General features: G+C 47.2%; 1 protein-coding gene across 1 annotated transcript in view; it reads right to left on the bottom strand.

The window, feature by feature from the left end:
- Klhl29 (kelch like family member 29) overlaps positions 1–12,246 on the bottom strand; it is a 280,806-nt gene extending 268,560 nt beyond the window's left edge. Inside the window, exon 1 of the mRNA XM_090337382.1 lies at positions 11,935–12,246. The gene's annotated coding sequence lies outside the window, so the exon portion shown is untranslated. The remainder of the gene's footprint in view (positions 1–11,934) is intronic.
- Between the last annotated feature and the right edge of the window lie 5,641 nt (positions 12,247–17,887).

Consider the following 17,887-nt stretch of genomic DNA (forward strand, 5'->3'; position numbering starts at 1 on the left):
AAATGATTTGTTTTTGTGTGACTATTGTGTCTCATCACTCTGTCTTCGGGGTTTACACATGGAGGGTTCCCTTCCCTTTGAAGGGTGGGTTATGTTCCATTGTGTGTACCTGTGCATCCCTTTATCCACTGATGAACTGCTTCCACCTTTTGGCTGCTAGGAATACTGCTGCCCTGAGTCTCACTGGTGAATAAATACCAGGTTCCAAACCCAGCTTTTACTTTTTTGTGTATATGCTCAGAAGTGGAGCAACTAGATCAAAGGTAATTTTGTTTAATTCTTTGAGGAACCATTATAATATGTCTATGAGCAGTACATAAGGGTTCTCATTTCTCCACATCCTTACTTATACTAGAGATCTTCTTTTCCTTTTCTCTTCTTTCTTCCCTTTTGTTTTGCAATATCATCTGAAGGGATATGAAGTAGTATCTCATAATGGTTCTGGCTTACCCTTCCCTAATGATTAGTGACACACTGAACATCTTTTCGTGCTTAATGGCCACTGGTACATCTTCTTTGGAGAAATATCTATTTGAATTCTTTGCAGTGCTTTGTTTCGTTTAATTTAATCCAGGGCCTTACATGTGCCAGGCAACTGCTCAACCATTCCCCAGCCTTTTCATTGGCACTTTGTTTCCCAGTTAGGGTCATGCTAACTTTTACCAGGACAGTTTCAAATGCCCATCTCCAGCTTCCAAGATGCTGGAATTACAGATGTGTACTACCTTGCCTGCCTTCTTGCCATTTTTAAGTCAGGTTCATTGTTGAACATACCAATTGTAACTTCAAAGACATAAGAACCAAGTCCTATCCTCCCTCCTGTCACAAGCTCAGTCCTCAGAGAACGCTCCTTCCTTCCTCCCCAGGTCTCATCCGCACCTTGGTAGTCCACGTCACAGCAGCAAGGGCCAGGCAGGCAACTGCTTCCAAAAATCAAGGAGACTAGATCCAGGCCAGGTGTCTATCCCAGGAATCAAAAAACACTTCTGGAAGGCAAATTAGAAATTAAAAAAGCAGAGAAATTTGTATATCTCTTGAACTGTGACTACACAGTTGAGTACCCACCTACCCCTACAGCCTCACCCAGAACTCCTCATGAACCAAATGCAGCTCTTTGTGGCATCTTCAGAATGGATGAGTCTTAGATTACTAAGATAGAAACTTGAGCAGAGTCATGGCAAGGAAAACATCAGAGGAGCAATAAAGGGGCTCATTACAGGCCTACTCTAGAATCTAGGCTGTAGCCCTTGACCTAGGATGTAGCTGACACATGAGTGGCCTGTCATTATTCTAGCCTGCAATGTTTTCTTCTTTCCACACATGGCTCTGTCTGCAACTTTCCTGCATGTCCCAGTCCCCGGTGCCTTCCAGGTCTCCCAGCCACATCCTCTCCCTCAGGAGAACACTATCCCTTGTACAGCTTGATCTCTGCCTAAGTGTGCCAGAGAAGAACTAGTCAGACACTTGGAACCAGTAAAGAAATATCCCTGTCATAAGAGAGGTGACAACCATACAGAAGTCAAACAAGTGACTTCCATGAAACATGGTATCCATGAAAATCATTTTTCTCCTCAGGGACAAAGATAGAGTGTCAAATCTTAGTGCCATTTGGCTGTGCAAGAGGACAGTTTCTCCACACCATGTGAAGCAATCCTAGGGCTCCTTTTCTAAGAATGTTGTGTGGGCTGGTAGATGGAGAAGCTCTGGTGTGTCCCTGTGGTATATCAAGGTTTCAGCAAGAACTATAGTCTTTTCACAGCTTGAAGATTATTCCAGTTGTAATGATTAAATCTGGTTAGAACAGCATGGACCAAATAGATTACAGCACCACACTTACAGAAGGCTCTTTGCTGGGATAGCCAGAATTGCTACTATACACAAACTCCTAATGCAAGCAGCCTAGCTCCCAAATGCAACACTTCCTGAATTCCATAGCCCTTAGTATTTTTTCTCAGAAAACTTGATTCTGGTTTCTAAACAAGGTCATCTTATATTTCTTTATGTAAACCAAGTAAGTTAATTCAGTGTAAAATAACCTGACAACAAGACAAAGCAGGACTGTCTTGTAATAACAGTATGTTCTCAAGATGGATGTAGGTGGAGACATGAGGAGTTGACGCTGTGGCTTTCAGGCACGTCAACATCAGGGAGACCAACTGGGGATGTATACAGAAGTTGAGCACACAACCCTCCCTACAGCTACCAAAAATGGCAATCATATTCTAGGTAGAAAATACCAGGCAGTTCCCCTGCTAAAACTAGACCAACCAGCCCACCAGTTACCCTGAAACAGTGTCAAAGCTGACCTCAATGAAGAGAGAATCTATATATTTTTTTCTTTTTGTCAGTTGTGGGGCTTGAACTCTAGGCCTAGGCACTGTCCCCAAGCTCTTCAGCTCAGTGCTACTGCCCTACCCCTTGAGCCACAGCACCACTTCCAGTTTTCTGGTGGTTAGTTAGAAATAATAATCTCATGGACTTTAGTGCCCAAGCTGGCTTTGAACCATGATCGTCATACCTCAGCCTCCTGAGTAGCTAGGATTACAGGCATGAGCCACTGCACTGGGTTAGTCTATGTTTTGACGATTACATCAAGTTTTCCATGTGGCTCTCTACTGCTATCAGTGATGAAAGATCAAGGTTCTTGTTTTTGCTTATATTTCCAATTGATTGAATAACTGAAATGTGATCCTCACCATGCTTGTCTTGACCACCGCTCCCCACATATGCGACTGTGTAGGTGGGAAGCATACACAACTGTAGCTCACCATATGAGACTTAAACCACTCATACTTGTCTCTGCCTTATTCAGAGAGAGGAGCTGTGGACTATACTCTTGGCTGCCAAGGCAATATTAAATGCAATTGTTTCTAATTGCCTATTCCAATTTATCTTGGCACAGACTAGTAACACTTTGTGAACTGGCGTCAGTCTGTAATAATGCCTGGATTAATATAATTTCTACTTCTTTCCAGTGACTTGAAGAGACTGGTCAATGAATGGTAGCAGTTGTGTGGACTGCTGGGGCTAAGGCCCCAGCCATGGCTAGTACCCTTCCTTGTCTCATCACTCTGGACTGTTTGCATTTCCTGGGAAATTCCTGTACTGGACCAATCATTGTCATGATTTTCTCCACAGACACTCTCCAAAATAGCCAAACAGTAAATACGTGGCACATATGCCAGGCCCAGGGCTAAAAGACAAAGATAGTCGATGCCCTCCAGCACCATGGCCCCTGAGATAAGTCCCAAGTAACCACTTGTTCTCATGGAACAAGGCATTTGCTGGCTGTGTTCTAACAGTGTCGCAAATGGAATTTACATAAGGCTCAAAGATTCCATCCTCATAGTCAAAGTGAGCACTAGTCTGGGAGTCTCCAGGTCACAAAGAAAAGGAGGCCTTGGAGGTAAATTCAGAATCAAACTTGCTCAGTTTACAAAGATGGCCTTAAGTTTAAACATGAAGGTGCTTGAAATCAAACTACTGGGTCTATTTCTTTGAATTAATGTCAGATTTTATAGGAAACTTAAAAGGAAGTACTGGCTCTCCCTTCTCCACAGCAGGCATTTGGATGACAGGCTTGTGCACCTTATATTCCTCATCTGCATTTGTTGATCTGGCCTTGGGCACATGCTCTGTCTCTAACTCATCCACAAAATGGGAATAACACTACCTGTGTCACAGGGAAAGCCGCAGGGAGCTACCACCAAGAAAGGAACTGCTCCTTCCACAGATCCTGCTCCACATCTCCAGATAAGCTCCAGAGCTGAATATTTGTCATGAAGTTTCCACGGGAAGCCAAGTTCAGCTACAGTTTTGACCCAAAATTGAGTGCTTATGGGTAGAAGTTTGTTTGTTTGTTTAGAAAAGGCAAAAGAGAAAGGGGAAAAAAAGCTAGAAGTAGAGCTGTGATTCAAGTGTTAGAGTGCCAGTCTTGAGCAAAACAGTACCCAGGCTCTGGGTTAAAGCCTCAGTATTGCCCCCTCACACACAGAGAGAAAGGTGAGATGGTTTCTTATTTGAAATTAAAGTTTTATCGTCCTTTACCATTTCTTAATGTTGCTAAACAGAAGTGCCTGGCAAGTGTTGATTCTCTAAGTTAGCAGCATAGGCCTGTGACTAGCTTTTACTTCTCACAAAACAGAGTCCTCTTGAATGCTCTTCCCTTATCGCCCCACTCCTTCAAATGGGATACCTTAAGAAAAGAAAAGTCTGGCTCTGATTTTACCTTTCCTGGAGAAACAAACCCAGGAGGTAGGCAGATGGGGTGGGAATGGAGTGTTACCACCAGTCAAGCAGGCACACAGGAGAGGGCTGCATCAGTCTAGGAATAGCCAGCCCAAGCAAGAGAGGCCAACCCTCCTCCAGTAGTTGCTGTGGAATGGCGTCCTCACAGGCTGAATGGATCTTAAGCACTATAATCCAGAGCCCCTCTTCTCTGTGGAAAGTCTGAATGAACCTGCATTGCAAGAGTTAAAACAGGAAGTAAACAACATTTCTGTGGTGCATGCTCCAAGCTCTGTTCACACCCTCTGCCATCTGCAGAAAAAACAAAAAAAAAAACCAAAACCAAAACTAATATAAAGAGTAAAAATAGGAGAGATGTTGGAAAATACAGTGTTACTGCCCTTTCATAGCTGTCTATGTAATTTGTAGGTGTTTCATTTTTCTTTTAAAACAATACTTTTTTGATATACTACAAGTTTAAGAACTCTAAGTGCTTTAGGAAAGACAGACATTGTGTCGACTCTCAGAAGTGCCAGGAATCCCAAGTTATCACTGCAGCTCCAGGAGAAAATTAGTCTTCAAAGTCTCAAGTCATAAATCTTAGAAGATTCCATTTAGATTACTTAGAATTCACCAATGCATGTTTAATAGATATAGAACTACAGCATCTGAAATTCCACACAATGACAAACCCCTGTGCATGTAACTAAACAGCCACTGAGTGAAAAGAAAGTCTGAAAGGTAGACTCTGATGTTTATCACCTGGACATAAATGTTTTGAGGCAAATCTTATTCTTAGCCTTGAGCATACACTGGACTCCCTTCCTTCCTTCCTTCCTTCCTTTCTTCCTTCCTTCCTTCCTTCCCCCTTCCCCCCTCCTTCCCTCCCTCCCATCCTCCCTCTGTTCCTTCCTTTGCTTTCCTTTTCTTTTCCTTTGTAAATTCATATTTCCTCCAATAGAGTTATTCTACATAAAATTTTAATTAATAGGAGCAATAAAGTATCAAGCATATCACAGGCAGTGAGCAATAGCCCATATGTACTAAAATTTAGTTTGAAATATGAGAAAAATAAGACGTGCCTCACAGACACAGACACACACGTACACACACACACAGACAGAGAACTGGTAGATCTGGGTTCTTTCATATTCTGATATGTAGTATGGCTAGATTTGTGGCCTTGGGCCAGTTGATTACATGTGAGCCTGATTTTCATTTGTAAAGTATGGATAATCCCTACTTCGAACTGTTGATATGAGGCTTAGAGATAATATATGTAAAGTATTAAAATACAGTGGGCAGCCATACATGGAAACTATTATTACTATATTATTGGGGCTTGATAAAGGTTTGGTGATTGAATAATAGGTAGATTAGCTCACCTCTAAATTCCACAATTCTAAAATTATGATACTAAAAATGGAATTAAAAGTTCATACATCGAAGACATGAAGGGTAATTTTTAATGATTGGAAGTGGGATGCAAATCTCCAACACTTTTCAGAATAAGCGGCAATAATGAGGCTCTTAGGATACAACATCCATACAGGCCCTAGTGTACCATTAAAAGGTTTATGCTTAACATTTGGCAGGCTAGGTGTCCACAGTTTCTAAGCACTCTGGGCTGCTGCTACTTCTTTACAACTATTCTCTGGGTTTTATTGGGTTTCCTCTGCTAAGCCTCACTTCCATGTTACCCAGCTATTGCTCCCCCCATTTTCAGAAAACGGATGCTCAGAGAGCTGAAGGATCTTTCCAAGGCTGCACAGAGAGTGGGCTGCAACTTAGGAAGCCTCTGCTGTCACACACTCACAACTCACACAAACCCCTAAAATGAAAAGACTGGAACACAGGAGACTGGATGGACGTGTGTATAAAGGCACACACAGAAAAGGAAGAACAAATGTCAGTAAGATCCACTGCGTTCGTTATTTGACATTATTATGTTTGCCTACCACCATGTCTCTCTTACAACAGAAGACCTACATTTGTTGGTATTAAAAATGCCAGAATACAGTGATTTCACTTCCGGGTTATCTAACCAGAAGTATTAGTGGTTTTATACCACAAGAACTAATAACAATATCTTGAAGAGACATTCGTACACTCCGATTTATACCATTATTACCACAACAGCTAAGAGGTAGATGCAATTCAAATGTCCCTCAACAAATGAATGGATAAACAAAATGTGGTACACACTCAAATAAAACATTTATTCAACTTCCAAAAAGAAGGAAATCCTGTCACATGTAACTGATGCGATGAACCTTTAACCTTGAAGTGAAGCCAGTCACAAAAGACAAATGCTGTGTGATTCCCATTCCAGGAGGTATGGGAACTGAAATCAAGCTAGAGGAGAAAAGGAGCTGATGTTTAAAAAGCAGTGTTTTAGTAGCAGGAGACATAAGAGTTTCTCACAGCAACATAAATATTCACACATAAAGTGTACACATAAAAACAGAAAAGATGAAGCCAGGAGTTTGACCTAGTGGTAGAGTGCTTACCTAGCATGCACGAAGACCCGGGCCCGATTCCTCAGCACCACAAACATAGAAAAAAGCCAGAAGTGGTGCTGTGGCTCAAGAGATAGAGTACTAGCCTTGAGGAAAGCCCAGGGCAGTATTCAAGCCCCACTGAGTGCTAAGTTCAAGCTCCAGGACTGGCAAAAAAAAAAAATAAATAAAAAACATGGCAAATCCTACGTTACTGTTTTAAACCACAATTGTTAAAAGAAGTGGTAGAATACTTAGGTGTATCTATTCTCACGCACAGATGTGTGTGCTCAGAGGTGTAAGGATTTTCGTGTATACTATGCTATGCATCTCAAATTGGCCAATGATTTAAACTTTGCCAACCTCCATTAAATAAATTGCAAAATAAACTATAAAGTAGACTCCTGTGGGGTCAGTAGTAGTCTTGAAACGTCTGAGAAGCTGTCCTTTTTGCCCACGCCAGATCCCCTGCCGCACCCATGCTCCTGGGGTTCTTATTTCAGGTTGTGAGTCATTCGGTGGACAGCTGCAGCACAGTCTCTGAACCATTTGGGTTTCACGAAGCTCTTCTGCCTCACAGAAAATGAGAGGCAATCTTCCTTTTTCCTATCCAAAGGTGGAAAGGTCTGCAAATAGTGAAGCCCATTCAGGAGGAATTCTGCCTGGACTTCTGAGGATCAGTTCCCCATGAGTCCCTGAAGATAGGGCTCAGCTATCTTTCCTAGCGCCTTTCCTACCTCCGACTTTCAGAGAGGTCCTGTGCTGCTGCTGTAGGAAGATTTCAGAAGAAACCCACGTTTCTGATCCAAGGTTCAGGTAAATGAGTCCAACATACTTTTTCTTCTTAACTAAAATTTCCTTAGTAAAATTGGCTGTAAATGTTAAGTTATTTTCAGGCAATAGCTACCCAATGTTTTTAGCATTTTAAAAGATGATTCTAGTTTTGTGTTTGTTGTTGATTTTTAAGTAATAAATGGCTTTTTTTTTTAAAGCCAAACTAAAAACAGGCTTGAACAAGGGCCTGGGCAAGTGATTCCCATCCTTTCCCTTTATTTCTCTGTCAGTACTGGAGCTTGAACTCAGTGTTTGGGTGATGTTCCTTAGCTTTTTTGTTCAAGGCTGGCTTATATGCTCTATATCACAACCAACACCTCCATTTATGCATATTTGGTGGTTTATTTGGAGACAGAGTCTCATAGACTTTTCTGCCCAGGCTGCTTCAAACTACCATTCTCAGATCTCAGCCTCCTGAACATCTAGAATTGCAGGCGAGAGCCACCGGTCCTTGGCTATAAATGGCTATCTTATGCAAAGGCAGAAATATTCTCTATTTTCTAAACATTCAGGTCTACATGTGCCCAGTATATTGCAAGCTACTAAGAAAGGCCTGAGGAACATATGACTTATCTTTTCACAAAGAGATTTCTTGTTCCCTAAATGCTTTGGGTTTATCTTTATTCAGGACAGACAAGGGTTGGATTTCTTATTCACAATGTTTCGTCTTCATCCTACCCTCAAGTAGGCGCTTAGTTGACTGATAATAGAATCACAAGGTTGGTTATAATTCTATTTCTCCTGACTTTGAACTTAAGTGTTCCAATTACTTGTAAGATCCTAATAAATCAGTAGCGTGCTAATGCTTGCCTTGATATTTCTGAAATATACAAGGCCATGTTTAGCGTGGGATTGCATCATCAGAAAGCAGTTAAAAGTGGAGGAACAAAATTAAGTATATCTGCCTGTTCCATAGACTTAAAATGTTACTATGATTCTTCAGACGCTATGTGCTGTGTGTGACTAAATTGTATATTGTATTTGGAGGAAAAAAAATCTCTAATGTTCTGTGACCTTCTGGCTTTGGCCATTACTGAAAAAGAAAAGATCCTATAAAGATGGACTCACTCAAATACACAGCCTTGAAGTCTCTCCAAGCTACATACAGTTTGAAGACACAAAGAATCCTTAAGCCATAATGAAGCTGAAAAAGGAATGTAAAAACAAATGGAAAAAGAAAGGAAAAACTTAGACAATTCTCTGGGAGTGAACTGGTATCTCCAGGCCACAAATCAGATGGCTTACAGTAAGCCGCAGGAAGAGGAAGGAGAAGAAAAAAATAATTCATGCACACGCGCGCGCGCACACACACACACACACACACACACACACACCAAATAGATACACTACATTAGCATTGATGGTGTTATTTGAGTCTATCAGGAAAAAAGTAACTCCTTTATATCTTTATGTCACTGGAAATAGTGTAAACTTTTGGAAACTAGCATGAGAAAAGAAGGAAATGTTTTAAACTCGGCATGATTTGTAGACAAATCAATTGATAAAACAAAAGACAAAAAAAGATGGCATAACTGAAATTCATGCCAAAGATTTATAAGGTTGACTAAGTAAACAAAAATGAATGGATCACCATGGAAATGCATGAATATTGAAATAGGCAAGATTTGAATAGACTAATGATATGCCTCACTTAGACTGACAGGTGTTGATAACAAACTGTGACACTCCATCTACACCAACAGCCACACTTCTAATGTGTTTATTCCTAGAAAACAGGGGCTGAATTTAAAGGCTGCTTTGGTAATAGCTTATAAGCAAAATACATTTTCTAATCTTAAAGGGACTGACTCAATTTTCACCTACTTGAAAAAAAACCCAGCAAATCAAAAAGGATTTTTATCCATTTGCTTGACTATATATATATATATACACACACACACACACACACACACACATATACACACACACATATATAGTTAGTGGAAGTCCTCTTGAGCTCAACTAGTCTTTGTTCTAATAAGCCTCTCACAAAACTGAATTTTTGTCTAGCTTATCTCTCCACATGGAGTGCCTGAATTATGACCACCACTCATTAGAAATATAATTAAAGAGACATAACACTAGGTCCCCACCCCCACCATACACAGATGAAAACCAATAACCCTTAATCTATCTGTTACCATGGCTACCATAGGATATTTTATTTCGGTAAAACTCTAGGTATTTCGTTGGGAATCGTGGCTTGCAAATGAAAGTTGGAGACCAATGAATTTCCATAACTGTCCTGAGAATGGGGAAGACTGAACAGAAGAAAATTTTTTTCTTAAGCACAAACAAATATGGTTTATAAGATGCTCATGCACAAGTTATTAAAATTGCATCATCCTATAAACTAATTTAAATGTTATTAAATTCTTACAGGGTTTAAGGGCACACATGCCAGTAATTTCCTGATCTTAAGCAAGATGATAAATCAAAAGCACTCCAGAACAATGTATGGGATGGAAATCAGGTATTTCGGAGGCACACAGCTCTTTACCTAAGCTGTGTGACTAATGAAATGCCTACACACCAACCAAACCCTTGCAATATTCACCTGTGCTTACAGGACGTATTTCTTCTGTCGACATGAAAAATCCAGAAGTGTTCAACTCTCCCCCGCCCCTCAAGTAAAAATTTAAAAGTCACCTTTACAAATCTCCTTCCTCAATTAAAAAAAGTCAGAAAAACAATGGGCTAATTAAATCTGTTACCATTCATCCTAAACAGAATTTCTGAAATCCGCCCTTCTCAGGCTGAGTTAAGCAGTCAGACCACACGGCTAGGGGAAAACACTCTGTAGTGACTAGACGCATGACTTTGAAAAGACTGAAATTAGGGTAAATACAGCTGTAACCGGGACAGAGCTGTCCCTGCAAGAAGAGTCCGAATCCCTGCGTGGCAAGCCTGCGGCGGCGGAGCCCCAGCGTCCTGGGGCTGACCACTGGAACTTTCCGGGGCAGCGGCGGCAGGGCGTCCTCCACGTCCAGTCCCTCCGGCGGCGGCGGCGGTGGCCAAGAGGTCTCGCCTCCCGCTACAGAAATACCTGCGTCCACGATGCGCCCGGGGCGCGCCGGGGCGCGAGCATCGCAGGCAGCGCGGAGACGCCGAGAGGCGGAGATGGCAGCGGCGGGCGGCAGCTCCTCTGCTCATCACCGATCCTCGGGGACCCGCGCGGGAGGACCTGACAACTGACCACCGCTTCTGCGTTCCATTCCAGAGCCTCGGGACGACAACTGGCTTCTCAGCACGCAGACTGGCATCCGAAACTGGCTCCCCACCGCCACCTCCCCCGCCCCCTCCTCCCCGACTCCGTCCACACCACTAGCCGCAGGCAGGCAGTGCGTCCCCGCCTTCCTTGCCCCGGGAGCTGCCAGGGAGCGACCCGGCTCCCGGCTCCGCTCTCGGGCGCTGGGCGAGCACGCTTCTCGCTCGGGGCCCGCCCGGAGCAGACGCTGCCCAGCGCCGGCACCCGCGCACGACCGCAGATAACCCTGGCGCTCTGGGTCGGCTCCAGGCCACGCAGACCCGGACGTGAGTCCATCACCGCCAGCCCGCACCCCTCAACACCCGGAGACGCGCGTCACACCGCCACACGACGCGAATCTGGCTCGGCTACCCCACATATAAACAACCCCTGCCTCCCCACCGACACCACCCCCTCGGCCCTTCGCCCTCCCCGAAGCTCGTCTCTCTCTTCGCCCTCCCCACGAGGTGTCAAGGGAAGAGGGCGGGGGGGGGGGGAGAGCAAGATCTCTGTGGGTCCCTTTCCCCACGGTTCCCAAGCTCTTCTACCTCGAAAGTTACTTAGGATCAAGTGAGGAAACCCATCCCCCCCCCATGTAGGGTCTGAGGATAGGACGCAGCAGAGCCCCTTACCTGGCTCCCCCTGGCACAGAGGCGCGCGGCCGCCTCGCGTTCAGCCCCCGCCCCTCCCCCGGTGCCGCCTGGCCCCCAGCCTAGCCGGGGCCCTGGGCTGTGCAGAGGGAGGTGGCCTGAAGAGGGGTGCGCTGCGCTCCGCCGGGCCCAGCCCCGAGGTTGCCCGGGCCGGGTGTGTTACTCGCTGGAAGCAGCCCTGACCACCGCGACGGTGCCCCCGGGCAGCCCTTTACCCACACACTCGGGGGCAGGAAGTTTTTCTCCCCCTTCACCCCCCCTCCTTTTTTTTTAACCCTCGAAGCGGCGCAGGCGCAAGGGCTCCGGCATGCTGGTGAGTCCAGACGCGGGAGGCTCCAGCCGCCGCCGCCGCCGCGAGAGCGGAGCCCGGGGTTCTGGGCTCCAGGGCCCGCTGCTCCCCAGCCGGGCCCGGCACGAGCAGCCCTCAAGACCCTGGGGCCCCACACCGCAACCCAGGGCAGCCGCGCTCGGCTCTTACCTGCGGCCGCGTCGCTCCGGCCCCGGCCCGACGCGCAGAGAGCCCGGGGTCGCGGGTGGGCGCAGGAGGGCTGATGAATAGGGGACGGCGCCGGCGGGTGGCGGGGGCGGGGGCCGCTCGCGTCCTGGCCCGGAGAAACGGATCCAGGTCCAGCTCCTCGCGTTTCTGTTCTCCGCCTTCTCTCCCTCCTCCTCCTCCTCCTCCTCCTTCTTCTCCTTCTCCTCCTCCTCGGCCGCCGCCGCCGCCTCCCGGCAGCCCAGGGAGGATGCCCGGGAGAGGGAAGTCAGTCCTTCTGCCTGTCAGCCTGTGCGGTTATGCGCGGTGCGGCGCGGCTCTCATCGAGGCGGCGGCGGCGGCGGCGGCTCCGGCAGCATCGCCCCCGCCCTCTCCCCACAGCCGCGGCGGCCGCGGGGCTGGGGAGCTGGCTCCGGGCTCGGGGCTCGGGGCTCCCGGGCGGGGAGTAGGGAGGGGGGCGGGAAGGGGGGGGAGAAAGGCTGCGTTCAGGCGCGGCGATCGCCGGGGCAGCGGAAGGGCGCTGCGGAGCCGGAGCCGGGACCGGGGCTGGAGCTGCGGCTAGATCCGCGGTGGCGGGGACGGCGGCGGCGGCGGCGGCGCGGGGGCTGGCGCGGCCGCGGCGCGGGGACCATGCTCCCTTCTGGCTCGCTCCGCTCCGGGTACCGTCTGCTTTAGCTGCTTGGGAGGCGGGATTCGGCGCGCAGCCAGGGGCGGGCGGAGCCAATCACGGGCGCCGGGGTGGGCGGGGCGGAGGGAGGGGGAGGCCGGGCGCCCCCGGCCCCGCGCCGCACGCCGCCCCTCGCGCCCGAGGGATCCCCGGGGCCGCGGCGAGCCGGCCGCCCCGGGCTCCGTGCCAGCGGGTGTGTCCGGCCGCCGGTCCGGCCGCCGTGTCCGGCCGCCGCCTCCCCCCCCCCCGCAGTGGCTCCCGGCTGGCCTGGCTCCTTGCGGCTGCGCCCCGGTGGATGGCACGGACGCGTGGCCCTGGCTGCTGGGCCCCGTCGGCCCCGGGTTTGGAAGAGGACCGCGACCCGGGTGAGCGCCGGGTGTGCTCTCAACACCTGAGGAAACTGCTCGGAAAGTTTGAGAAAGACGAGTCCAGTCGTCTGTCAGCTTCCGCTCTCCCAGTGACACTGCAGCCGCCCGGGGAGGAGCCGCGGGGGTCGGTGGCTCTGAAGGACGGGGCTGGCCCGCCGCGCGGGCTCCTGGCTCCCCGGGCCACACAGGCCACACCAGCTCTGCTGCCCTCGCCTCACCTCAGCCCAGCCGGCCGCAGGCCCCCTCCCCTCGCGCCCTGCAGGCCCTCCACACTCTCTTCTGACTGCCACCCTGACAGGAAAGTTTGGGCTGGAGGCCTGTGGCCACACTATCCAGAGCATTTCCTTCGTGCACTGGTTTTCCTCCTCCTCCTAACGCTCTCTAGTAGGTCTTGTTTTTATTCCCTGACCTTGCCTTCCACCCCTACCTCCTCCCACCTGGTTTTAAGGTTCAGAGGGAAGATCTCTTCTCCACCCCCTGGCCAGCTCCATCTCCTGCTCCCAGACTGAAGACCCAGGCTGGTGGGCTTCCTCCTCCTCCCCCTGCACCGGGCCCAAGCACTGAGGCCAGATTAAAAATTGTGGTGAAGGGAATGCGGTGAGGTAGGGAGTTGCCCCCTCTGTAGCCTAAAGTGGGGGAAGAGACTTTTCCAGCTAACCCATCCCACCCCTTCATCTATCTACGCATAGGGGGGAGGTCTTGGTCAGTGAAGCCCCTTCCTTCAGTTCCCTGTAACATCTGATCCAGAGCTCTGCTCTCCTTGGCTGTGAACTCGGTGCAAAGGTTGTGTCTTCTTTAATATCTTGTAGAAAGCACAGTTATAGTGCTGTGACTGATAAATAATAAATAATAATAATCCACTGAGGATAGCAGGATGTTGTCGGAGAAAGGGAATGAAGACCCCAGGGAAATAGCCCATTGGTGCTAGAGTTTTAACTACTTTTCCTGGAGTCAGGGAGGGGGGAGAAAGAAGGCCCTGTGGAGTTTTGGTGTGAGAAATGAGGGGGGGGGCGCTGGGGGAGGTGGATCCTGGTCAGAGCAGAGCACTTCAGGGAGAAACCCATCCTTGATGACAGAACAGCCAAGGAAACTGGTGAGACATTGAGAGTGATAGAAGAGTCTGGAAGAGGGACAGGGAGAGAGTGGGGGAGGGGACGGGAGGGGACATCACCTGAAGGTGAGCTCTTGGTGTGGTTTGAATACTAAGTTCATACAAAGGTGAATGAGAAGCATGAGAAGACAGTAGAGCTAGTAAAATGGAAAGGCAGGGATTATTTGGGATTTAAAATAGATACACAGGCAATATCTTAAGCAACTCAATGAAAAGAGAAAGAACAAAGCAGGAGGCATGCATATCTGCCCTGTAGGAAGCCATCCTTTGAGATGATCTGCATAGATACCCCAACCTTTAAGAACTGCTCCCCACTTCAGATTCTGAGCTACTTCCCTGACAGTTGTAAGCATTACAGAACTGTGACCAGTCTTTGCAGTGTCTGGCTTAGGTTAAGGGCTGGCAATTTGAGGCATACATAATGGCTGATACCAAAGAAGAAAATAGAGCCAGGCATAGTGGTTCATACCTGTAATCCCAGTGATTTGGGAGATAGCATTATGGTTCCAGGCTAACCAAGACAAAAAGTAAGATTCAATCTCAAAGAACGAGTTGGTTGTGGTGGTGCACACCTGTAATCTTAGTTACCTGGGAAGCTGAGGTAGGAGGATTACAGTCTGAGGACAGGTGGAACAAAAAGTGCTAAATCTTATCTGAAAAATTACTAAAGCAAAGAGGGCTGGGGTCATGTATTGCTCAAGAGGTAGAACACGTTCCGTAGCAAGAGAGGAGGAGGAAGAGGAAAATATACACTCCAAGAACCCTTCCTTGGGCTCCTAGTAGCACTGCTGGCATTAAGAGAAGTGAGGTGTGGAATTCTGTTGCAGAGGACTTCCTTTGGCTGAGGGGTTGCCAAGAGTGCAGGGTCTGGAATGTTGCAAAATCTCCAGGTTTAGAGCTTGATATCTGCTCACCAGAGGTGTCAGCTTCTCAAGGAGAACAAGACAAGCTGTGTGAATTAGAATCACAGTGGGCCTATCCACCCTTTCCTCACCCTACCCTCTTTCCATCCTGAGTCTGAATGGAAACAGGATTTCTAACGTCTGAATCTGGCCTTTCTCTTCTGTGGAGTTCTGTTCAGGTACTTTGGTATGAAAATCGCTATTCAGTAAAGGTCTGTTCTGGTCTATCCAGGAGCTTTGTTTCATCTGAAGCATTGCAGTTTATGGCTATTCAAGAGTACCCAGGGCTTAGTGACATCAACCAGACCTGGACTGAGTATCTTACTGGAGTCTGGATCTCTTCTGAGTTACTGCCGTGCTCTGTGTTCTATGGTCTATACACCATGTTTGACCTGCATCTCTCTGCATGCTGTATGGGACTTGGTTGTTGTACATAGGAGCCTCCTCACTGTGGTAAATGATTTCTCTATGAGGCCTGGCATCAGCTCTGTGGAATGTACCCCGAAAATCAGCCCTCCCTAACGAGTCTCAAACTGGGCTCTGCAATCAGGATTAATATGAGCATTCCAAGTTGATGGTTCTGAAAGAGTGATCTCATCGTCCGTAGAGAAGTGGACCAGAACACTTGGAACCTGTGTTCCTGCTTTGAGCACAGACCATTCTTTGTGCGGCCAAGCAGACAAAGGCCTTGTGCTAGAAAGGCCTGTCATCTGGAGGCAGGCGTCTCAGGACTGCTCAGGGGTGCCACCCAGACCTAGCGTGCCAAGACAGATTTCACCCCTTAGTTGTATTTATAGTAATAACCATCACAATATAATCATATATACTCAGTGGCTACTGCAGGATGAGCATATCCAAGTGCTGATGGATATCCTCTCAATCACAGCAACCTGTGGAATGGATCTTATCAGCCCTCCTAAACGGAATCCCAGAGTGGGAAGGAAGAGCTCCTGCAACCAAGCAGTGAGCAGGTGGCAGAGCTGGACTTGGAGCCTGGTTTCTTCCAAAGCCTCTGTGTTCTCACACAGGCAGCATCAGAATGCAATGGCTTTTGTTCTTTGCCCAGCGCCTTTCCCTTGTGGAGGACACAGTGGACTGGATGGCAACAACAACACTGCTTTTGCCTTTGCCAGCAGCAAGTCTTGGACCCAGAAATGAACATGGGTTTTAGAACACGGAGCTGTCACGTGGCAGGGGGGAGCAAGTGTGAACACACGGGTCACGCAGGAAAGTAGAAGCCTCATTAGAACCCTCAAGTTTGACAGGACATCTGTTTCCAGGAACACGGTGAGTAGAAACAAGAGCAGCTGCCAGCCTTTGTGCTGGTTGGGGTTTTATGCTTCTAATACAACTTGTTTTTCTAATGCTGTGCTCCACTAAAACCACCGTTTGGCACCAAAAGCATTAATAAATCCTACCCAACCCACTGTCCCTCCAGTGGTTAATCAATCCATAAAAGCCTATTAAGCACCTATAATGGGTACAGCATTTCAGCCCCACGAAGTTGATTAAAACAGGAAGAAGTCACAGCAGTCGCATTTTCACAGGGAAGGGGACATTCTGGGTTGTATCACAAAGGCATGTACCAATCATTTAAATCAGCCATATATGGAAAACTTCACAAAGATAAGTGTAGAATAAACTGTTAGGTCGTTTTCATTCTGCTTACTTCTCCCACCCCCACAAAATGATTGAGGCAACTGGATTCCACATTTGACTCTTGTTCTTGACAAACGATAAGGTCAGAGAGGTATTATCAAGAAATCTAAGATAGTGCTCAGTTATGGGGGAAAGACCCCTGAGTGCTGTGGGTCCAAGATGTCTGCAAGAGCAAGACTGGTCCCATGACTTCTGGGGGTGAAGACTTAAGAGTGAAGTTGAAGTTGAGGCTCTATGGGAGGCAGAGGGAATGGACACACCAGGAAAGGGCCATGAGGTCCAAGTGATTAAGGGGTTGATGAATAAGAGGTTGATGGCCATAGGATGGTTTCTAAAACGGAACTCATTGTTAACAGCCACTTCTTTAGGATTAAGATGGAAATGTAACTCCTTTATTTGCCCAAAGCAGTAAAATATTAAGATTCTCTAGGATTCAGAATGAAGCCAATGATGTCTTTTTTTGGATTCTCTATGGCAGGAATTCAGCACCTTTTTTAGTACCACTTGTTTGCAGGTGGCAGGAGTGCTAATTAGCGCCACGAAACAATTTTCCTGGGTGGCTCTTACTCCCAAACTGACAGGAGACACTGTTTAGGTGTTTCAGAGAGTAGCTTCTGCTTTCCTCATTGATAACATAACTCTCCATCCCTGGAGGAATGGATTTCATAGCTGCTTAGTACATATTTATTGGTTGATGAATTATTTATAATGATCAAACTTCCATTTTACTTTTCAGTGTCTAAGAGGAGGCCAATGTTTCTCTATGAGAGAGTATAAAAGTTAAGACTCAAACAATTGGTAGGATATGGTAAGGGAAATGTAATTGCATTTTAGAGGATTCTCTCACTCACTGAAGCATTTCACTAAGGATAAAATTCAGGAGACTGTTGAGAAAAGATTGAGTCCTTGGCTTCTATTTTTTTTTTAAGAAAGAGTTATGCTACATAGCCCAGGGTAACCTTAAATTCCTTATCCTCTTACCTCTGAGTGCTGAGATTGCATGCATGAGCCATCAAACCCCCTGATCTTGGTGTTTTTGAACTGGTTTTTAAGAATAAGGTAGTAAATACCTGTCTAACTCCCGTTCTACTCCAGAACTCATCAGTGCTAATTATTAATCATTTCCCTTTGGTTTGTAAGGATCGAAGGCTGGAATCATGCCATAGTATGATCATTTTGAAGCCCCCAATTGGGCCAAGGACAGTCATCACCCATTGAGAGTAATAACTTC

The sequence above is a fragment of the Megascapheus bottae genome, chromosome 7, assembly GCF_031878675.1.
Source record: "Megascapheus bottae isolate mThoBot1 chromosome 7, mThoBot2.hap1, whole genome shotgun sequence".
In the NCBI taxonomy this organism is placed as follows: Eukaryota; Metazoa; Chordata; class Mammalia; order Rodentia; family Geomyidae; genus Megascapheus; species Megascapheus bottae.